Source organism: Protomyctophum parallelum (genome assembly GCF_964188405.1).
Source record: "Protomyctophum parallelum genome assembly, chromosome: 16".
Classification (NCBI taxonomy): domain Eukaryota; kingdom Metazoa; phylum Chordata; class Actinopteri; order Myctophiformes; family Myctophidae; genus Protomyctophum; species Protomyctophum parallelum.
The window spans coordinates 21235655-21252322 of NC_139711.1; the positions used below are offsets into that span (position 1 = coordinate 21235655).

At 44.2% G+C, this 16668-nt stretch overlaps 1 protein-coding gene across 1 annotated transcript in view; it reads right to left on the minus strand.

Annotated features, from left to right (window-relative positions):
* Nucleotides 1–675: 675 nt before the first annotated feature.
* npm1b (nucleophosmin 1b) overlaps nucleotides 676–16668 on the minus strand; it is a 320891-nt gene continuing 304898 nt past the window's right edge. The window contains exon 12 of the transcript XR_014570523.1: nucleotides 676–685. The gene's annotated coding sequence lies outside the window, so the exon portion shown is untranslated. The remainder of the gene's footprint in view (nucleotides 686–16668) is intronic.

Below are 16668 nucleotides of genomic sequence, written 5' to 3' on the forward strand. Positions count from 1 at the left end.
AGGCTGGCCACGTTGAAGTCCCAAATCCACATTGGAGCCTCATGCATGTTGTATTTAATTATTACGTTTAGAATTATTTTAGAATAATGCAGATATAAATGATTAATTATCCAAAGAAGTTATATACCTATAACTGATTTATTTCACTTGTTGTCCATGACTTTAGTCCATGCCTTTATGTGTTTACGTGGCCCAGTGTTGTTTTTGGCGAAAACTTCGATTTTAGTTTGAAGTGTCTCTTGAATAGTTTTCATTTAGTTTTAGACACATTTTAGTCACCTGGAATGTTTTAGTGTTAGTCTAGTTTTAGTCGACTAAATATCATAAGATTTTAGTCCACTAAATCTACAGGTGATTTACTCGACTAAAATGTATTCTGATGGGCGAGTCACGCTGTGACACGTTGTGAGCTTGTAGATCTGCTATTTTCAGCATGCAATCAAGTGTAAAATGACTTATACTGAATCTCTTGTCCACTAGTCCCTTCCTAACATTTTAGTCTAATTTGTTGATGAAATTGTCAATATATTTAGCCTTAGTTTTAGTCATCATAGCTGCGTTTTCATTTAGTTTCCATTTAGTTTTCATCAGTGGAAAAAAGTAGTCGACGGACATTTTTCGTCTTAGTTTTAAGCCGACGACATCAACACTGGTTTGGCCGTCTCATTTTCTTTTTTAAAGAAACCTCATTCGTTCTTGTCGACATTACACGTTTATTGGCTAATGTGAAAGAGAGCTATAGTTGCAGAAGCAGCTAGCCCCCCGTAGCAAGGGTGGGAGTTTATCATTCTGCTGACAGGCTAAATAACTCGTGCCGAGGCAAACAGATAACAAATGGTCTCAAGTTGTGGCTAGAGTGTCTGTGTGTTAAAGACAAGAACAACTGGACTCTCCAACAGAAATAAACGCTCTTATACTTTCTGGCGTGCGTCCATTATCCCCAGGGCACCTGAAGTTAACTCGCCAACGGCAAGGATTTGTAAGCTCTGTGCAGCGTTCCAATGTAGAACATTTATTTAAAAAAATATGCCGGGGAAACCACAACATTTGTCAAGGCTGTGATAGTTTCATTTCCATTACCGTTCTGAGGATAAATCAAAAAGCATTTCACACACACACACGCACACGCACACACACACACACACACACACACATACACACACACTTGGTCCTCTATTATAGAAATCAAATCAATACCTGTATATAACTAAAACATATATTAGATTTTTTACATTTGAAAAAAAAAAGTTGGTCATGCTGCTTGCTAAACCAACAAAACGACTATCTCTCAGATGATCACATGTTGTTGGTATATGAATACCAGGTCTATGTGGATTTAGAAGGCATTTATAGAATCGTATATATATATATATATATTTATTGTCATTGTAACAGGTACAAGTACAACAAAATTATGATGTGCTGGGAGTGCACTGAGCCGCTGCGACTATGTGCGCCGCCACTGATTTCTCCACTTGCATCGCCATATATATATATATATATATATATATATATATATATATGTATTTATTTTTGTTATTGGAAGTACTGCAATTCCAGATCAGGCACGGGGTGGTCTGCAGTAGACCTTGTGTCCAACTAATATAAATCAGGAGCTCTTTAAGTCAGCTGTATACAGAGCCTCTATAATATACTTTATGACAGAAGGTAGCCTGGAGCTCTTTGACAAGCAGCAGCCCTAATAGGCCGAGGCTGTTGATGATAGCGCCACACGTGCCTCTCACCTTTGCTCCCGTAGGTGTCAAACTGTCAGTGGGGGAATAAGGAAGCCCCCCCCCCAGCCCCACAGACAGAATGCTGTGTTTGTGTTGTTGTTGTTGTTGTACTTTCTTTCCCCCTTTCTTACTGCTACTGCCACACTACAGTATGACAAACGAATCGATTCCCCTGTAAAGCAAAAAATAAAATAAAATTGGCAGCGAGCGCATAGAGTATAGAGTAGTCCTGCGGGAGACCGTGTTCTCATAACCTGGAGGTGTCAGGGCATAAACAAAATGCACAGTGACCGCTTCGCTCGTTTGCTGGAGTCTCTGTTTACAGCTGTTACAACCCCTCTGAAGCATTGCTGAGTGAGATGTACCCGCGCTAGGCAGCCATGCAGGGCCCTGGCTGTCTTAAGCCCGTGAAAATGTGGTGCAAGAGATAAATTCCAAGTTGTCAGAGGAGCTGTCAGTGTGAAAGAATACACTGGTCATTACCACCTTTAGATCTAGCTTGTGTCTCCCCATGCACTCCCCTGCCCAAGAGGAGCCCCCCTGGTGAGTGGGAGATGGACTTTCCCACAGTGGAAAAGCTCTTTTTTCCCTCTCCTTTCCACCAATACAATGCATGTTTTGTTTGTGATCTATGCATTTGGCTGATGCACTTATTTAGAGGAGACTTACTTAAAGTCTTAGTGAGACGAAAACAAAACAAAAAAAAACATATATGTTGTAAAATTCACAAAAATGGCACCCCACGGAGTAGTGTCGGGATGACTGTCGAAATAGGGGTGATAAATATCGTCTCCACGATAAACTCTCTCCAAGATATGCCTTTTCAGAGATATATTGTACAATGAATTCTATGATTTGCAGTTTTTTTTATACCATAATTTATAGGTTCTGTGGTGCGACAGTTTCGTTCGCCAAAAATTATTAAGTAGTTTACTCTTTCTTTTAGTTTTTGGTACCTTGTAGGTGGGTGTACTGTTGAGTAACTTATTAAATAACCATTCAAAACAGCTTGAAATTGAGATATTGTGATGTTATATTTTTCCATATCGCCCACCCCTATGTCGAAATGAACGACAGTCCCTTTAAAATACTTCTTAAGTATTGTTTTTATTTTGGAATGTGATTATTATTATAATTGCATAATAAGCCTAGATAATAATATGTTAGCTATAGCTATACAGCGTTTGCTAAATCCCAAATTGATCTATTATAATGAGTTCAAATATAGAAAGTATACATTCTTGTGTTGTGTTGTTCTGTTTCCTGTACTGTACACTGTCCCACAGTTCATCAAAACCTATGTTTTATATACCACTGCTGCAGGATCACACACACACACACACACACACACACACACACACACACACACACACACACACACACACACACACACACCCTTGGATCACTATATAGTTTCAAACCTGTGGGCGGCATGAACTTGCTAAATGAACTTACAGACCTTCAGCTGTCAGATGTCCTTATTAAGGCTGTCTAATAAGACCCAGATTACAAGACGGTTCTGAGAAGTAAGCGATAGCCCCCGGTGCGGCCCGCACATACAACAAGGCAGTGAGGGAGCGAGGCGAGCCAGCCAGCTCCGGGGTAGATTTCATACTCCTGGTCCCGGGCATTCCCTTAAGCTCTATTTTTGTTGTTCTGATCTCAGGCAACCCTGGACGGCATCCAGAGGGATGGTTGAAGTAATATCCATGGTTAATGCATGCCCATTCCTGTCGCCTCCCTCCCCACTGGGGACATGCAGCGGGCCAGGCCGAGGGGGACAGTAGTGTCAGCTAGTGTAACCCAACAGGGAGGGAATGGGTTATAGGCTGAGGCAATGGGGGGGGTGCACGGCAGGGTAATAATGCAACTCTAAAAGTAGAAATAAAATGAAATGAAATCGCTTTTTAACACAGTTAAAGTATGTTACCCCCCCCCTCCAAGGAGTATTTCTGAACCTCTTTGGTCGTCGTCCTGGCTGCTATGTGGCTGCATTCCAACAGGTATACCCCCCACCAGCACCTTCAGATAGAAATGGAATGCTTCCTATGTTTATACACCCCCCCTACTCAACGCTCGACACCCCCCCCCCTCCCTACAACACCCTTCTGTTTCTATACCACTGGTCTGCTTAACTCTTGAACCGACAGAGACAGGCAAGCAGGACCTGAAATGTCAACAAAGGGAGAGAAGGTGTCAAACTTGAAAGAATTAATATAATGGGGGGGGGGGGGGGGGGGTGGAGTGTCCATGGCCAGAGGGTGGAGGCTAAAGGGGGGGAGGGGGGGGCACGGTGTCGTCGCAGCGCCCCTCCGAAAGTATCCCGTGGATTTACGACAGTCATTCAGGTCCCCCTGTTTAGTGTCCCCCCTCCCCCTTTCCCACCCGAGCAAGATAAGGGCTTTTTTCCCTGAAAAAGCCACGGGTGGGTGGGTGTGGTGTAGGGGGGGGGGGGGGGGGGATGCACGTTGGGTGCAGTTGAATGACACACTCCGTGGTGTAAAGTGACTATAAGTACATTTACTCAAGTACTGTACAATCTTCAGAGGCTAATATTGTACTTTTAACTCCACTACAATTATTAATAGTTACTTTGTAGATTTTGATTATTATTATAAAACATACATTATACCTACCTCAGACCAATATTTTCATGAATGTTGTACATTTGGAAACTTGTGAAATGGTACATTCTGAATAATGAGTACTTTCTACTTTTGATAATTGATGTACATTGTGATACCAATACTTTTGTACTTTGTACTTTGATTACCGGACTATTACTTGTACCAGAGTATATTACCATATATAGCAGTATTGATACTTTTACTTGAGTACAAAAGTAAAAGAGTACTTTTAAAGGACACACTCAGCTGCTAGATTAACTCATCAACGCCGCATTGCGGGGTTGTCAACAGAGATGTTTCACACACAAGACCGACAAGGAATGAATACCATTTGGAGGTCACGGGTTGTGCAACCCCTCAGTCCTTCAGGCCTTTTAAATGTTAGTGTCTGCCTTTCAAGAGCAAGGATGTAACCTCCAAACCTTTGGCGAGGGGGGGGAAAGGGATACGTGTGTGAGGACGGCGCGCCGTGGCGCTGTCCCACGTCTGAAGCGGTCTCTACTCCACAGCACGTTACGACCGGCGGCCCGATCGGGTTTGCACGATACATATAGACCTGATAAATCACTCTGAAATAATTTATTTGATGCCGCCCTCCTCGAGGCCATAAATACGACGTGTATGTTTTCGGCATTAATCCGTTAAGACCTGCAGAGGCCGATTCTACAAATATTTCTATGTCAGGGGTTCTCAAGGTTTTCCATGTCAAGGAGCCCAAAGACTACAGTATTTGAAAATATGTTGTTCCAGGGACCCCCGCAGAAGCAAGGATTTGAGAAAAAAACGTTTAAATAATATTGTGTTCAAAAGATTTGTGCCACATTTTGTACGATAAAAAAAAAAAGCAGATCTACAAGCTCGTAGCGAGTGCCGCGCTTCCAATAGCCAAAGTAAAAACGCCAAAAGGGGTTCCCCCGTCCAGAATGGGTTAATGTTTTGGCGTTGGCCAAAATATTTAGTGGCCAATCAATGACACGTGTGGCAAGACACTATGTCAGAGACAGCTGTCACGTACTACAGTTCCGTCCATCCCCTCCGCTCTGTGCCCTATCGGCATCTGGAATGCACATCGGAATCAATCACTCCTGAAGGCGGAACATTTTATATCGCCCTAATAAAAGTTATTCTACATCCGTACGGAAAAGTAGATATGATCAGTTCTTTGAATGGATCGGTTTCAAATGCCTGAAAATGAACACCCTGCCGCAGCGGGAGTCCATAAAGGTTTTCAGAAAATGCACCTGCGGTATACTCACACCATGTGCCCTTTTAACACCACAAATGGTAGCTTTGGCCGTCCTCCTTTCTTTCAGGGGGAAGAGATTTTTTTAGCAAAAGACCAACTGAAGACCTGGGGCTCCATTTTCGTCACCGCTTATTGGTCATCATATTGTGCATTGTGTCTCTGGAATCAATATACAGTGTGATGGCATTACCGGTTGGCACTTCACAACATTAAACGGGCTGAAAAACACTTAAACTAATTTGACTTGTCTTGGACAGAGAACGGAGGCTCACTCCCTCGCCTTTACCACAGGATCGTCAGGCCTTTAACACTCGGTACTGTGCATGCATGCAGAGCTTTTGATACACACACTGGGGAGCGACAATGTTTTTCCACTAAAGCTGCTGTACACGGCAACGCCAACCCCCCCCCCCCTCCCCCCCCTTGTTGTCCGTGGTTGTTTTAGATCTGAGGCAGATCAAGCCAGGAAGGCTTCGTTAAGCCGCAGCCCAGCGGGGCAGCGCCCGCTGCCTTCGTTGAGCGTGCCAGATAATTGGCGTACCATTTAGTGCAGGGATTTTTTGCAGATCCCAGATAACGTCGTTGTCGTGGGGGAAACATGATGGGCTTCAAGCGTTAGCTTACCCCCCCCCCCCCCCCCCCCCCCCCCACGTGTTGGGGCAACTATTTCTACCACGGCAACAACGGCAGTAAGACCCTGATCGAGTGCCAGTCGGTTAAATACAAGTGTGTGTGTGTGTGTGTGTGTGTGTGTGTGTGTGTGTGTGTGTGTGTGTGTGTGTGTGTGTGTGTGTGTGTGTGTGTGTGTGTGTGTGTGCGCGCGCGTGCACGTGCGGTGGGGTGGGGGTGCTTGTGAATATGTATCGTTCCTTACTGTACACAGGGAAGGTTGGGTCAGCACTTGGGGCGGGTGGTGTATGGTGAGCAGGTTTCTATACAGTGTTTTTAGTATAGGGTGGTGTTTGACAGAGGCAGTGGGTGGGTGGGTGGGTGGGGGTAGTATAGGGTGGTGTTTGACAGAGGCAGTGGCGTGGGTGGGTGGGGGTGGTATAGGGTGGTGTTTGACAGAGGCAGTGGGTGGGTGGGTGGGGGTGGTATAGGGTGGTGTTTGACAGAGGCAGTGGCGTGGGTGGGTGGGTGGGTGGGGGTAGTATAGGGTGGTGTTTGACAGAGGCAGTGGCGTGGGTGGGTGGGGGTGGTATAGGGTGGTGTTTGACAGAGGCAGTGGGTGGGTGGGTGGGGGTGGTATAGGGTGGTGTTTGACAGAGGCAGTGGGTGGGTGGGTGGGGGTAGTATAGGGTGGTGTTTGACAGAGGCAGTGGGTGGGTGGGTGGGGGTAGTATAGGGTGGTGTTTGACAGAGGCAGTGGCGTGGGTGGGTGGGGGTGGTATAGGGTGGTGTTTGACAGAGGCAGTGGGTGGGTGGGTGGGGGTGGTATAGGGTGGTGTTTGACAGAGGCAGTGGGTGGGTGGGTGGGTGGGTGGGGGTGGTATAGGGTGGTGTTTGACAGAGGCAGTGGGTGGGTGGGTGGGGGTGGTATAGGGTGGTGTTTGACAGAGACAGTGGGTGCGTGGGTGGGTGGGTGGGGGTAGTAAAGGGGGTTGTTTGACAGAGACAGTGGGTGGGTGGGTGGGGGTGGTAAAGGGGGTTGTTTGACAGAGACAGTGGGTGGGTGGGTGGGGGTGGTAAAGGGGGTTGTTTGACAGAGACAGTGGGTGCGTGGGTGGGTGGGTGGGGGTAGTAAAGGGGGTTGTTTGACAGAGACAGTGGGTGGGTGGGTGGGGGTGGTATAGGGTGGTGTTTGACAGAGACAGTGGGTGCGTGGGTGGGTGGGTGGGGGTAGTATAGGGTCGACGTGGTTTGTGGAGGCGGGTTAGAGGACGAATGGCAGCTTTGCCCCCACTCTCCTTCACCCCCCCTAGCAACCCCCTCCCTGTCCACCAAGGTCCCTGGGGCTGGCGCCAGACGAGACTCCCCCCCTCCACACACACACACACACCCTCTGCTCCCCTGCAGCAGCCGGCTGGCCCGGGGGAGAGTAAAAAATAACCCCTCTGCAGTTGTTCGTCGGGGAGGGGAGAGTGAGCATGTCACACAGGGGGCTCGGGTTTCTCCGGCTGTCATCAGAGAGCGGTCATTACTTCTGGGCTAATTATCTTGGGCCGCACCGTAAACAAACAACCTGCCATAGCGCCACGACCACATTGTGTTTGTGGTCGGGAGAGAACCGCCCGCGGTCGCCAATGTCGTCGTCGTCGTCCTTCCCCTCCTCCTCCTCGGGTCAAACGGAAACCAAACGACATGGTTGACCATGCAGGACTAATACAAAGTCACACTTGTCCTGATTATATTGAAATTACATATATATTGTATAGTATAGTATATATAATATAGTATTGTATCTCTCATATACAGTAATAATGGTAGCCTATATATACTCAATTGTACAGATTTTGGTTTCAGTTTGTCTAACGTTAAACCAATACATTGTGAACATAGCAGACGGATACAGACACAAAGCGGTTACTATATAATTCAATGTCTTAATGTCATTCTAGATTGTCAAAGTTGTCCGGGGTTGGGGTGAGTCGTGATTTAAGCGTTTGAGGTCAACACACACGTACGTCCAGCTACACTCGAGACTGCGCCGTTTGTCTTGGGTTCAAATGGAGACGTGATGAGACACGACGACGACCAGAGATCAAGGCAGGGCCGCAGCTGTAGGGGCAACGCGGGGAGAGGAAAGATGACAAATTAGCATGATATTTAAACTCTGTTTCGCCGCCATTTGTCATGATTTCATTTCACCGAGTGGAGACTGGGAGAATCCATGAAGAATCTGCCGTGGTGTATACCCCCTCCCCTCCCACTGAACACTCAATCCCAGCCCGAGCCTCAAGCACTCCTCCGGCCCCGGACTCGCATTCCCTAGCCTTCATGGCACATTTACGGTGCAGGGCTCGTGTTTCTATCACACGCTTGCCATACCATACCTGTGTACTCTATGCAGCCACGAGAGAGAGAGAGAGGCACTCATCTTCATCCCTTCAGAATTCAGGTTGTTTTTACTTAGGCTAAGTTAAAGTCAATATCAATACTTCAATGTAGAGAATACTCTGTTACGGTCGGGAATATAACACAATTATTGGTATTGGTATCAAAATATACTGAAAACTGGAAATAAATAAATGGTCTACTTAAGTACAGTACAGGGTGGGCTTTCTGTCAGTCCTTTGCTCTACATGTAAAGTGTCTTAAGACATCTTGTTGTGATTTGACACTTTCATAAAATGTAATTGAATGAACTGAATTGAATTGAGTAAATGATTTACTTTACACCACTGGTGCAGTCACTGGTGCAGTTTGTTTGTTAGTTTTGTTTTTAGTTTTTTTTTTTACTATTTCTCGCAATTTTATTTATTTATTTGTTTGTGATATTTGACTTTTTGGGAAACTTTTCAACCTTTTTTGAAAACTGTTGTATATTTCCAGCTATAAGAACATGCCCAGAAATGGATGCTATAGGTTTAAGGTGGTGGTTAACATCAGCCATAATGATTTCACTGGAGTATTAAGGAGACTTAAGGCCCATATGGCCACCTGTCCCTTAATTACTGTTTAAAGGCCGCAAGGTAGCGTCAATTTAGTAATAAGCCACTAACATCAACAGTCTGTTCAAACACCTCAATCTGACAAAGGATTCAGAGAAAAAGGTATCAGGGTTACAATTGCGGGGGAGTAATATCGCAAGAGAGTGGAGACACTAGCGTTGACTCCCATTGTAACAATGGCATGCGGAAGTGCTGATTCTATCTCAATGGGATAGTTCCAGCCATAGGAGCAATGTTTGGAACTATAGCCCATAGGCACCTGCATGCGGCGAGATAAAAGCGTGTCTCTCCTACTCTACACTCTGAATGGCAGTGGATGGGGGGAATAATTTCATTGACGAACCACGGTTACAATGGCGATGGATGGGGGGGAATAATTTCATTGACGAACCACGGTTACAATGGCGGTGGATGGGGGGGAATCATTTCATTGACAAAACACAGGCGAGCAGAGCGTTACTTTAGCGAGGGGACGCTGCTAGGCGGTGGATATCAGCGAGACCATTCTGAATCAATAAAAACCTAAAAAGACGTTACAAACAATGAAAAACAATGACGTCAAAGACGTAATTATACTTTTGTGGTGCAGTCACACACTTCTGGGTAAATTACACAATAAGATGCAAGTACAATTATTATAACTGTTGTACAGAATTTATTTATATTAATGAGTTATTCACAAAAAAAGGACGCGTTCAGTCACATACTGACATACATGACCCATCTGTCTGGTAACCTCCTACATATAAGAAGACTTGTGTTATATTTCACTTACACAGAGGACAGAACAGTATATACAGTGGAGCACAAATGGTCATTTCTTCCACCTATTCACCCACCAACCTCCCATCCCTAAGCACACTGCCAACAGGAAACGTAATACTGCAGAAAAGTCGCATGAATGGCAAAAGAAAGAAAGAAAGACAACATTCTCCAGGCATCGGAAATCCAATAGCTATAGATAATAATTGATTGAGCTTGCAGAGCCTGCAGCTGTAGCAGGCTGAGATCCAGACTTATATTAAGGCATCCAGGTATAAACAGTGATGTATACTTTATAGTTGCACCACACCTGTGTCGCACACTGAAGATAGCAAGCTCATGGTGATTCGTGCAGCTTGTTGATCGACTACTTTCGGCACACGATACAGGGCACGCAAACAAGCATAACTCCGGGCTTAAGTGGTGGGTGTGGTGCAGAATTCATGGCTGATTTAGCATGCACGCATACAGTTCGGTGTCAGTTATTATGCCCACATCTGAGGTGTTTATTGAATAAAGTGAGGCGTAAAAGAGATGCAAAACGACGCCACCCCCCCCCCCCCTCTCCCTGCTCGCATGGCTGTCAATTACATCTGTCAGGGGGCTAGATGGCTTGTCAGGACTAAACTGTACATTATTAATTGCCCTCTTGTACACTCTGTTTGGAGGTGTTTTGAGTGACCAACAGTTTGCGCTCAAATATTTATATATGCCACGCAAATCTAATTACCTCATTCCCAAGACATAGCTAAAGACCCTCATTTGAATGCCAGGGCCTCGTCGCAAGGGCACACGAGAGTCAACGCGCGGTGAACACTGCGCCGCCGCGCTATACTCTCGTCAGGAGAGAGTGAGCGACGCTTCGCCGAACACAGATCTCAGCCGTGCCATTAGCCGGGGCAGTATGCTGATGACCACGAGAAATGTGATAGGGTAATTAATTTTTGGGAACAACTTCACTCATCCCCACCAATCCCTTTTCAGAGGCCAGCGTGATCCTAGCAATTTTGCTAATTGAGTTTAGCTGCATCGCTCCGGATTCGAATTTGAGAGGTGTCACTGATCCGCAGTCTGTTTATCTACCATTATGTAGAAGTCAGAGGCTTAGTTTGATGATATAATTATCCCTCTCAGGACAGTGACCGTAACCAACCCCGTTTTGCAATGCAGAGCACAGGCAGGGTCTCCCATCCATTTCATGGGTTGCCTTTTATCTTCTTTTGCTGCATATGTGACCAGATTTGACTGAGAGCCTGCCACCGCGCAAGCTCCAGCTTTTCACCAGAGGAGATTTTCATTTTATTTTAAATGAGTTAATAGCACAGGCAGACTCTTCACATACTAGAGCATGTCTGAAATAAATGTCAGAGCTGAAATCAATATGTAAATATGAAATAAATGCTTAAACATGTAGCTAGGTGTAATGTTACAGAAGTGAACCTTTCAAGCCCGTTTTCTCAACTCACTGTTTTCTGCATTGCTCTATAAGCCATATCTCCATAACCTGTGGGTCAAACTGAACAACCAATATGTCAATTTGAAGCTACTGCTTTCATATGACATGAAAAAACGAAAAAAATCAAAAGTTAGTCAAATCTGGTCACATAGCCTACAGTGCGGTATCTCAACCTATTATGTCTCCACTCTCCACCAGGCCAAAGGCATGGGGAGAGAGTATGTTTTGCACTCCGTCTGTGTGTGTGTGTGTGTGTGTGTGTGTGTGTGTGTGTGTGTGTGTGTGTGTGTGTGTGTGTGTGTGTGTGTGTGTGTGTGTGTGTGTGTGTGTGTGTGTCACACACGTTATATGTAACATGCCTCTGCCAGGAACCTCCCCAGAAGCAAATATTTGAGTTAAAAATGTTCACTTGTAATAATATATATTCAAAGATTTGAGGCACATTTTCACGATTTTTCAAAAATAGCAGACCTACAAGTTGAGCTGCTCATAGCGCTATGAGCTTGTAGATCTGCTATTTTTCAACAGCTAAAGTATAACATAATGCACACCAAAAGGGGTTCCCTTTTGGTGTGCTTACATAACATAACAATATATCGATTTATTCTTCTCCTTTTTTTTGTTTGTTTTACCCATCATTTCACTGTACCAGCTGTCATCAGCCACTGGAGTAGTGTGGTGGTGTTTACCTGCAGAAACACACTGCCTTCTTGTTGTATTTTCTTTTTTGTTTTGGTTGCCCAAAAACGTCCCTGTCTATCAAAACAAACCGTGATATCACCTAAAGGCAGCGAGAAGGCAGTGTTGTTTCTGCACAGAAACACCACCACAATACTCCAATGGCTGATGGCTGCTGGAATAGAGGGATATATATATATGTTTTATGTAAACACAGGGCAACATTTTGTGCCTTTAATTTGGCAGTTTCATCTCTCTATATATGTATTTTCATCAATACAAATTTTAATAAAATAAATTGCTTTAAAGAAGGACACAAAAAATGAGCAAACAAATGAACAAAATGTTTTTCCGCTAGTAGTGAGTGGAAACGCAATCTGTTTTGTGGTGGGCTCCAGCAAATGTGGTTTGATAGACACTATCCACTTGCAACGCAGAGAGAGGGCCCCCCCGGTGCCCTCCTCACCAAAGACGTTTTCAACCGGTGTCAGGGCCCTATAAATCATGGCGTATCAAAGGGGGGCCATGTAACGCTTTCTACATTTCAACATATGTGGAATCAGAACGCGTCTGTCATCGGCGAGCGCCACTTTCCGGGGGAAAAGCGAAGGACTTTTTTCAGAGGCCTTTTTTTCCCAGTCTAATGCGGAGCAGATGTGGTGCCATTGATTGGGGAGGTTTTTCTACCTGACGTGGTGGTGGTGGTGGGGGATTCTCCCGAATGAGGTGAGGGAAGACGATGGAATACGTACCCTTCAATAAGAGAGGATTAGTCCTGTAGGCTGAAATCAACAAGCTGGATAACTATACCCATAGGAATGACAAGATAACCTCACAGTTCAAAAGGGCAATGTGATTATAGCCTATGGTTAAAATGTTGTTTTTTCTTAAATATTATATGTTGTTTTTTGTTTCGGATATAGCTGACATTGTATAATCTACATATATTTTTGCTAGCCCATCCTATATACACAGGTTTAATGTTTGTTTTTTAGTTCAATGTTTGTTTTAGAAATGCCATTGACAATGAAGGGAAAATGTACGTCATCTTGTCCCTAACACAAACATTACATGCCATTAAGAATAAAGATAATTTAATGTTTGTTTTGACACTGTTTGTTTTGCATCACCATTACATCACCATATCATCATGAGTTAGACTTTAATATATTAGCGCAATGTGATTTTTTTTTCTTTCTTCCTACTGGTGTCCTCTTCTCTCATCACTGTATTAAATATTACACGTTATATCCAACAAATGAAGGCAAATTAAGTGATTCACTACGAAAGCACAATCGCAAAGGCGATCAAGCAATATTATTACCATCATTTATATTACATAGTATTATTACTATAATTTTCTTCTTACGTGTGGTGTCTCCAAAAGTCTGGACTTTCCCAATGATGTAGTGATCTGGTTCATTTGCATCAAACGAGACAAACTCCTGACCACATTGGCCAATGCCACGGATGAGCCGATTCATCTTAATGTTTAAAATGGGCCCTCACTGTCATCCCGGGTTTTAAGTTCCCAAAGCAACTGATCCTGCTCTTGTAATACCCATATATCTCCCTTTGAAAGCAAACTCTCCCATCTCCTGCTGCTTTGTATTTAAGGTTGGCCCTCCATCTTAGTTCTAACCTACTCTTAAATGACCGTCGTAACTTAAAGCCATGGGCTTCCCTGTTCCTTGAACCACTTAGGAACCTCTATTTGTCGTCCCGGGACTGGAGGTGAAGCAAGACTGTAAATCAGCTGGTAAAATATCAGTGATTTGTTGCATGTATAGGGCTCTCTCCCGCTGGGTCCTAAATGTGGTGTGGGTTCTATGCAAAATGACCCTCGGCCCTCTGAATATAAATGATGGCACACTGATATCGTCTGGGTTTCTCTGCAGTCATTGTGGTGCAGAAGAGATCGAGCACAAAAACAACTGGCAGGAGATATACCAACAAAACAAAAAGTTCTTCAGAAAAATCAATAGCCAAGAACGTATACAATACAAATATAGTAGATGCTTGTAAAACTGCTCGCAAAAAAAATCACGATACTTGACCTTTTCACCAATTGAAACCCTTGATATTTGGTAGACAAATTCTTAGTTGACAGGGTTTAATTGGGTCTGTGGTGTACTTGATCTGCTCTTTTCTTTTCATATAGACCCCCAGGTGGTTTCAAGTGGTTTTTACCCCTAATGATGCTTGGCCTAAACTTTAGGACACTCCATTCCCTTAGGCCCCAAATGAATTGTCTGTAGGGGTGCACGATTATGAAATTATGACCGATATCCGATCTACGATTATTTGCAGGGTCATATCTGCCGATACCGATTCTGACCGATTCCGATATTATACAGAGGACCACAATGGAAACAAGCCTATAGGCCCTGGGGGGGGCTTGGCCCAAAGCCTGTTAATAAAGTATTCAATCAATCAATAAATAGCAGAATACTCTTTTCCAAGTGTCTGTTTTCACAACTGAATGAGATGAGTAGCCTACACTAATTAAATGTAGATTATAGATTATAGATTGTAGATTATTGAGACCGTTCCGATACCGATATGGCATTCTTATGGGCGATATGGCCAATTCTGATTATGCTACAGATTAATCGTGCATCCCTAATTGTTTGTATTGTCCATTACACAGCACCACCAAGGGGACGATTCAATCATCTGTGGGGGTTAGTTAGGGGGAGATACAATAAGGCATGTGATTTCTTTGGGGCACAGTTGATCTTTATTCATAAATAATAATGTCCTGGCTATTTGTTTATTCGTATGACACTGTCACTCAAAAAGCGGTGGAGATAATGATCTACAAGATCACAGCACATGAGATGCAAATCCTTCTGAACTTGTAGATCTGCTATCTTTGCTATTTTCACAGGATGTTTTAAAACATGGGTGACATTTTGACAAGTTTCACTTATAATGTCATGCCAGAATATGCAGGTTTAACCCATTTTGGGGCGGGAAACCCTTTTGGTGTTTTAGCATCATGTTATACTTTGGCTATTGAAAAATATCAGATCTACAAGCTCATATCAGATCTACAAGGTATGAGCTTGTAGGTCTGCCATTTTTGAAAAATTGTGAAAATGTGGTGCAAATCGTTGAATATTGTGACAGACTGAGGTGGGAGACGGAGACAGTGGAGAAGGTTCACGATTGATTGATTGTCCGGCTCCGATCCTAGAAGCCTGTCAGATAGAGTGGCGATGAGGACATGCATACAAAGCGTGGGTCGCGCGTATGGGAGATATAGTGTCGCTTACCACCCGAAGTCTCTCGTGATGATGCCGCGCGGCTGGCGTTGATTGCACGCGGCATCATTTCCGTCTGGCCTAGTATGAGATTGGGCACATACACCTGGCCTATCACCTGCACGAGTGGGCGTCTCACATACACCTGGCCTATCACCTGCACGAGTGGGCGTCTCACGCTCTGACGTGCGTTGCGACAGACAGCGTGGCTGGTCACCATGGCAACGCACTCACTATAATGTTTGTTTACAATGTCCACCATTGTTGATTTTTCACCTCAGGACATTGTGGTACTGCAGCTAAAACTGCTTTCAAAGTCCAGAAAGAAATGACAAGGACTGGTTATATCAGAGTGGTGATTGAGGCTCAAACCATTAGAAACTAGAACTGCACTCTGTCGAGTGCATACTTGCTTGTGCGCAAGCAGAGCGCGCAAGTACTTTCGACCGCTGTAAATTACATATTTATATGTATGTAATTTGTAAGTTGATTAGCGGTATACTGTGGTGACTTTGCGCCAAAAACCGTCCCAGCCAACCCGCCACTTTTGATGTCCCAGCAAATTGTGCCTGATACGGCAGTGGTGCCAGATTACATACATGTATACACAGGAGCATTACCTTTAATCCTCCCAACACTAAAACATATCGTCATTACATCCAAAAAAACCAATTACACTCTGGCATGGGTCCTTTAATCCACATATTTCTTACGTCATCATTGAGAGCTAGTTATACATATACTATATATATATGTAATTTGTAAGTTGATTAGCGGTATACTGTGGTTACTTTGCGCCAAAAACCGTCCCAGCCAACCTGCCACTTTTGATGCGTATGCAAATAAAACAGCAAATTGTGCCTGATTTGCTGGGACCAGATTACATACATGACCATATTTCTTACGTCATCATTGAGAGCTAGTCATACATTATACTATCATACTATAATTCTAACTGTGTGTGTGTGTGTGTGTGTGTGTGTGTGTGTGTGTGTGTGTGTGTCAGAAACACCGCATTATCTCCTCATTGCCTGCACCAATCGCTCCTAAATAAAACAGCAAATTTATGCCTGATTTGCTGGGACCAGATTACATACATGACCATATTTCTTACGTCATCATTGAGAGCTAGTCATACATACAGTATACACACCATGTACTCTGGTCCCAGCAAATCAGGCACAAATTTGCTGTTTTATTTGCATACGCATCAAAAGTGGCGGGTTGGCTGGGACGGTGCATACGGACCGGGCGAAAATATTACTTGCTGCTTACTTACGCAAGTA